Source organism: Podarcis erhardii, assembly GCF_964252035.2.
Source record: "Podarcis erhardii genome assembly, chromosome: 9".
Classification (NCBI taxonomy): Eukaryota; Metazoa; Chordata; class Lepidosauria; order Squamata; family Lacertidae; genus Podarcis; species Podarcis erhardii.
Window position 1 is genome coordinate 40381004 of NC_138512.1, and position 6000 is coordinate 40387003.

Consider the following 6000-nt stretch of genomic DNA (forward strand, 5'->3'; position numbering starts at 1 on the left):
AAAAATACCATACTTAGGTCAAACACCACAAGAATAGCTGTACTTGGTCAAGAAGGGGGGGGGGTAAATGTTCAATTTTATTTCAAACATTGACTCAGTGCAATTTCTTTCTGTTCACATTTTCATGTCCAACATTTTACCTCCTTCCTAAAAAAAATCTCAACAACTTTGACCTGAACCCCCCAAAAGGGGTAGATCACTGCCAGTTTTTAACTCTGTGGGTAGATCACAGTCTCTTGGGAGTTGGCCACCCCTGAATTAGAGGCAATTATTTATTTTCCTCCATGCCCAAAATGTCAAGGTCAGCACTAAACTGAACTACCACCAGCATCTCTGTAATTACGCTGTAAATAATTGCTTCTTTTCTCATCAATACTTATTGATTCCTAAGTACTGTGTTTCATGGCTGATAAAGCTCATGTCGTGGTGTTCACAGCTGGCCTTACACAAGGAAGCTATGTTACATGCCTTACCCTGCTGCTTTAAAATGGCCTTTTGATCATCTTGACTTTTATTAATAGACTTTAAAGAATATTTTTTAAAATCTATCTTCAAACTGCAACAGTGGTTATTTACTAAATGACATTGCCCATCTCAGCAAAGAAATAGGATGAGCTCAGTCTCAGTCAGTTTTATTGCACATAGCCAAAGGCTGCCGCAATGTACACAGAATCATTTGATAATTAAAAGAAAATATACTGAATTGATAAAAAGACTTAAAACATTTATATTATTAAAACATTACATACTCTAAACAGAGCTATAAAAGTACCCCAATGTGCAAATAAAAACATTAAACAATAAAATTCATCAGCTAAAATCGTCACATGGTCACTAATGTCACTGTCCATGTGAATCCATATTGGGCATTGTTTCATTTAAGTCCTTAACCAGTTTTAAGCATCACTGGTTAGCTTTTGCTTACTAATTACCTAGTGCCTGGACAGTAACTGATTACTAATTTAAATTTTATCTGTAGGCTAAAGAACTGTCTGAAATCCATGGCCACCTAGGGCTTTCCAGTTTTCACAATTCATTCTGACATAGCATTTTTCATTCCTACTTCTCAGTATAATCTTCTGTGAAATATAACTGTTTGGGGTTGTCTTTTTTTGTTTCAAGCTGGTTCAATTGCAGAGGAACAGATACTCCCAGCCCTTTTGCATTGGTAAACAGACCACCACTACTGTGATATTAAAAAACAACAACCAGACCATAGCTCAGTCAGTAGAGCATCTTTGGGTCATGAGTTCGAGTGGGTGAAATATTCCTGAATTGCAGGGGGGTTGGACTAGATGACCCAAATGGTCCCTTCCAATTCAACAATTCTATGAATCTATGTGCATAATGGAACATACCAAGGAGTATAGTGAAAGTGCAGCAAACAATCGGATTTTGGGTATCATGAAAGTGCAACAATTATTATTTAATTTATTACTGTACTGACTTGCCAGGGTGGGACAGGGAGGTGCTTGTGGGATTTGCTGTCTCAGGTAAACGTAGGATGAACATTGGTTCAACTAGCACAGTATTCTCAAGACTGACTGGTAGCAGGTGGGTCACAGAGAGGGTTTTATCCCGTGCAAAATGTCCCCAGTTCAATTTCTGGTGTCTCCAGGTAGAGATGGAAAAGACTCACATTGAACCCCTGGAGAATCACTGCCAGTCAGTGTTGACAATACTGACCTAGCTGTGCCAAACGTCCAGCTCAGTAGATAATCACTTCCTGTGTTCCCAACACTGTGTTCCCTTGGACACTGTTGCATACCTTCAGTGGCGTAGCGTGGGTTGTCAGCACCCGGGGCAAGGCAAGTAATTTGCACCCCCTAACCCGTGGATTTGCGCCCCCTAACCCTAACCCCCAGATGTTGCGCCCGGTGCAGCCGGCTCCCCCTGCACCCCCCACGCTATGCCACTGCATACCTTGACTGGAGGGGGGCCTGTTTCCTCTCCCCCCACCCTCATGTTTTTGGCCAACCCTGAGCTTAACTGATAGCATTTGGACATCTGACATCTGAATCAAACAGCTCAATACATGAGACAAAAAGCAAAGCCCTGTCTCAGAGAAGCATTTTAAAAACAGGACATCATTTCGTGCACTCAACAAAATAAAATAAATAAAACAGAATCACAGTCCACATTTTGTAGCACTTTTCACTAAGCTTTTGCCAGGGATGGGCAACCTTTTTGAACCTGAGGACCATATCCAGCATTGAATGGTTGTTTGGATGCCACATACTTGTGGATATCACCAATACTGGTGATGAGTGCTGCCATCACACCTCTCTCACCTTTCTCTCTCTCTCTCTCTCTCTCTCTCTCTCTCTCTCTCTCACACACACACACACACAACCTTGCCACCCACCCACACCCACCTTTCCCCATTGCCCACTGATTTTGGCAGGATTGGAAGCAAAAGCCTCCCACAACATTTCTGGTGTTCAAAAGATGGCTGATTAGCAGCATGAGAACAGCTCTCCTGTCCCCTGATGATGGCTGATCATAGCTGGGCAAAGGTGGGATGTGGGTGGGGCTCCCCAGACTACAAAGAGCAAGTGAGCAGCCAAGGACCCTATTAGGGTCAATTTGCAGCCAGGACTCTGAGCCTGACATTTGCTTAAATGGAACTAGTGAACTAACAACAGATTGCATCTGGACATGCACAAAGTGCTGTTTTTGCATAATTAAGTAACCAAAGGAAGTCAGTGAGCTATGCAAATTATGGACCAGATTTTCTTAAGGGAGAACAGATTGCCTTTCGTTTTGGCTCTTAACTACTAGATGTTAGATACAATATGAAGCATAGTTGAAAAGGCAGCACAAGCCATCACGTATTTGGAATCTTAAACGTCTCAACTTTTAGCCATTTTTCAAAACCACCCCATGCAACAACATTAAAGTCAAATTCATTATAGCTTAATGATAATCCTTTTGATTTAAAAAATGCCGTCATATTTCTAAATGCAAGACTTTAATCCAGCCTGATCCTGGATTAGACATTTTCCACCAGGCACCTTTCCCAGCTGGGAAATCTCCTTCCTTCACCAGGCACACATGGTGCCCAATAGCATCATATTCCATTTTATTTTATTTTTTTGTGATGGACATTGCCCTTGAAACCACTTGTCTCAGCAGTTGGTTTGTTAACTGACGGGTTTCAGCTTCCCCCGGGGTGCTTTGTTGTCACCAAATAAAATCATTTTCACAGATAGTGAAACAGGGTGTGGCTATTTCAGGAAAAAGGAGAAAGCAGAGCATTTCCAAACTGCATTTAACTTGTTGGGATGCCAAGCTATATTTTTATAGAGTACACAGCTTTCCAGGTTACACAGAAACAAATGCACAGCATTCCAATTTCACTGCAGTACAACAGGGGATGCATGTGTGCTTTTGCCTGGAACAGCAGAACAGGCTCAATTTCAGTGATACAGAACATTGAATCCATCCTCTCCTTTTCCATGCAGTTTCTCTTCTCCATTTCTGGACTTGTAATAAACCAGGTTGCCAAGACATTTGGATTCAGTAAACTATAGTTAGTGCTAAGCAGTCCAACCCATGGTTTTAAGTGTGTTTGCATACCATGGTTTGGAAGTTAACAGTAACCACAGTTGCCTATACAGTAATTGTCTATTTCTGAGGTTACATAAAACTATGATTGTTACAACTTGGAAAAAGGAGATGGGAAGGTAGCATGCAAACCATTTCCCAAGCTTCCAAGCCACTTAAAGGAACACCCAAATTGAGACATAAGCAGCCTTTTAGTCTCTTCACGCTTCCCTCCTATAACAAGCATGTGAAAGAATTGCAGTAATAAAATTGCTACATAGATAGAAATGGGATACCGTGACTGAATCTCTAGTAAATAACATATCCTGGAAATAAACAAACGAGACATGACAACTCAGACAGACTGGAAACGGCAGGCATTTCTCATGCAATTATCTGATTTGAGTATGCATAATACCAGTTGTACCTTTTTTTTCTTATGCAAGTTTTATTTGTAACAGAATGAGAGTTGGCAAGTTGTACTCCAAAAGCCCACATTTCTGTAGTCTTATATATTATAAGGAAAAAGTGAAATAACTTGATTAGGTATGAAATGCATATTTTAAAGAATGGGAAAAGAATGTCAGGAAAAAAATCTAAACCTTCAGCATTGAGAAAACCCTGAAGCTTAAAAATTTTCAGTATTTTATGCTTCAAAGGCAATAAAAGATCATCTTTCTACATTACAAAAGGCTATTATTATTTTTTTAAAAAAAGGTGTTGCTCAGCATTTTGCTGGTATTGCTGTTTTCCTTTCTAGCAGGTTTAACACACCCTGCTCCAGCTATTCCAAACAGATACCTGCAAAATTTCTCAGCTACAGGTTTGGGTTTATTTCTAAAAATTTAACCAGGGATGCTAGATTAACAAAACAAAAAACAAACCTTTGTTTTGAGGAATAAGTAGTTCCTTACGTCTCTCTAGATGTAACACTTTAAAGCAAGCATGGTAAAAAAAATAAATGCTTGAGATTCTGATTTTACCTCTCACAGAAAACCTGCAGTCACTAGCAGCTGCAAAACAGGACTTCCCTAGCCACCAATCTTTCTCTCCCTACCTCCTTTAACCATTCAATGTAAAGTCACTTCATTCCTACAAAGAAACATTCCTGCCCGATTTGGTCTTTGGCTTTCATCTTGTTGCTCTTTCAACTAGAACACTGCAGTAAAAACAAAACCAACTCCCCCCCCCCCCGGAAACCCCTACCCTTAATTGGCAACCTGAAAGCAGCAAACAAGCCAAGCCAAGAATACTTACATTTGCAATTGTTTGCGAATACTTGTGCAGTGATCCACCGATTAGTAATTACAAAGAAGAGAAAGAGCCTTTTGAACCGTCTCTCAAGCCCAGGAGCAGCGAAAAACAGAGGCTGCTCTCTGAAAGCCACTCATTCTCTTACATGCTCTGCGTGCACAACCCAGCTGCCAGATTTAATAACCATGTCAGGCTGTTTTCCCCATAAAGAGGAAAAGAGGTGACAGCAGAAGATGAAACAGGCTGCATGTTAATCCGCAGTTATGCCAGCACTAAGACTTCCATGAATGCCACAGTATAACCCTCCCCGCCTCCTTCTTAACTATAGCTATAAAACGGTGCTATGCTTTTTTTTTTAATGAAAGGGTTATCATCGTCATATCTCTTGGAATCGTTATTTCACACCCTGTTATATTAAGACACATTAACTCCCTGGATTCACCAGGGCCAAAAAAACACACACTACGATCGCTGAGCAAAAGAATAATCCGGAGAACGGGCTTCCCCTCACCCCCTTCCTCTGTTTTCCAGCTCTTTAAGGAAAAGGAAGTAAAAAGAAAAAGAGTTTTCATTTACCAGTGAAATGTTCCCATGCAAAGTGACTCTGCAAAGGCTGGACCTGAAAGGCTGAAGTGCCCGGATTCAGTGTCCGCGGGGTGAGTGGCATTTCCAAATCAGGACCACCTCCATATAGGCCCAAGGTCTTGTGATCAAGAGATGTGCATTACAGGATGCAGGGGGCGGGAAAGCTCCCCACCCAAGATCCTTGCAGGGGAGAGAGGTGAGGAAGGAGGAGGAGGAGGGAGGAAGCGCACCGTTGCATCTGCTACAGCGCCTGTATGCTGCAAAGGTCACGTGATCCTTCTCATTCCTCTTCCCTTCCCTTCCCTCCGAGGCACCTGTCTCAGCAGGGAGCAGTTTCTGTGGAAACTGCAGACAGCTAGGTTTCCCCTCAGAGAAACTGTTGCCATGGAAACCTTACATAATGTATATGGCCCAGATTATGAGTGGCCTCCAAAATGGATGTGACATTTACATCCGAATAGTATTTTAAAAACACACACACACAGAGAAAGAGAGAAAAAACTGACCTTGCTCTGGCAGACTGGCTGAATAAATTTAATTTCGGTCTTTAAACACTGGCAGAAATCCACATTGGAAGAGATTTTCAAAAGGACACTACCAGTATAATGAGGCTGC

At 41.5% G+C, this 6000-nt stretch overlaps 1 protein-coding gene across 2 annotated transcripts in view; it reads right to left on the bottom strand.

The window, feature by feature from the left end:
- Positions 1 to 5666, bottom strand: part of TRIM2 (tripartite motif containing 2) — a 54946-nt gene extending 49280 nt beyond the window's left edge. The window contains exon 1 of one of the 2 annotated variants that reach the window (XM_081875319.1): positions 5377 to 5666. The gene's annotated coding sequence lies outside the window, so the exon portion shown is untranslated. Of the gene's footprint in view, positions 1 to 4803; positions 5085 to 5376 lie in introns of those variants that run through there. The other variant, XM_081875322.1, reaches the window with a different exon arrangement.
- Positions 5667 to 6000: the final 334 nt, after the last annotated feature.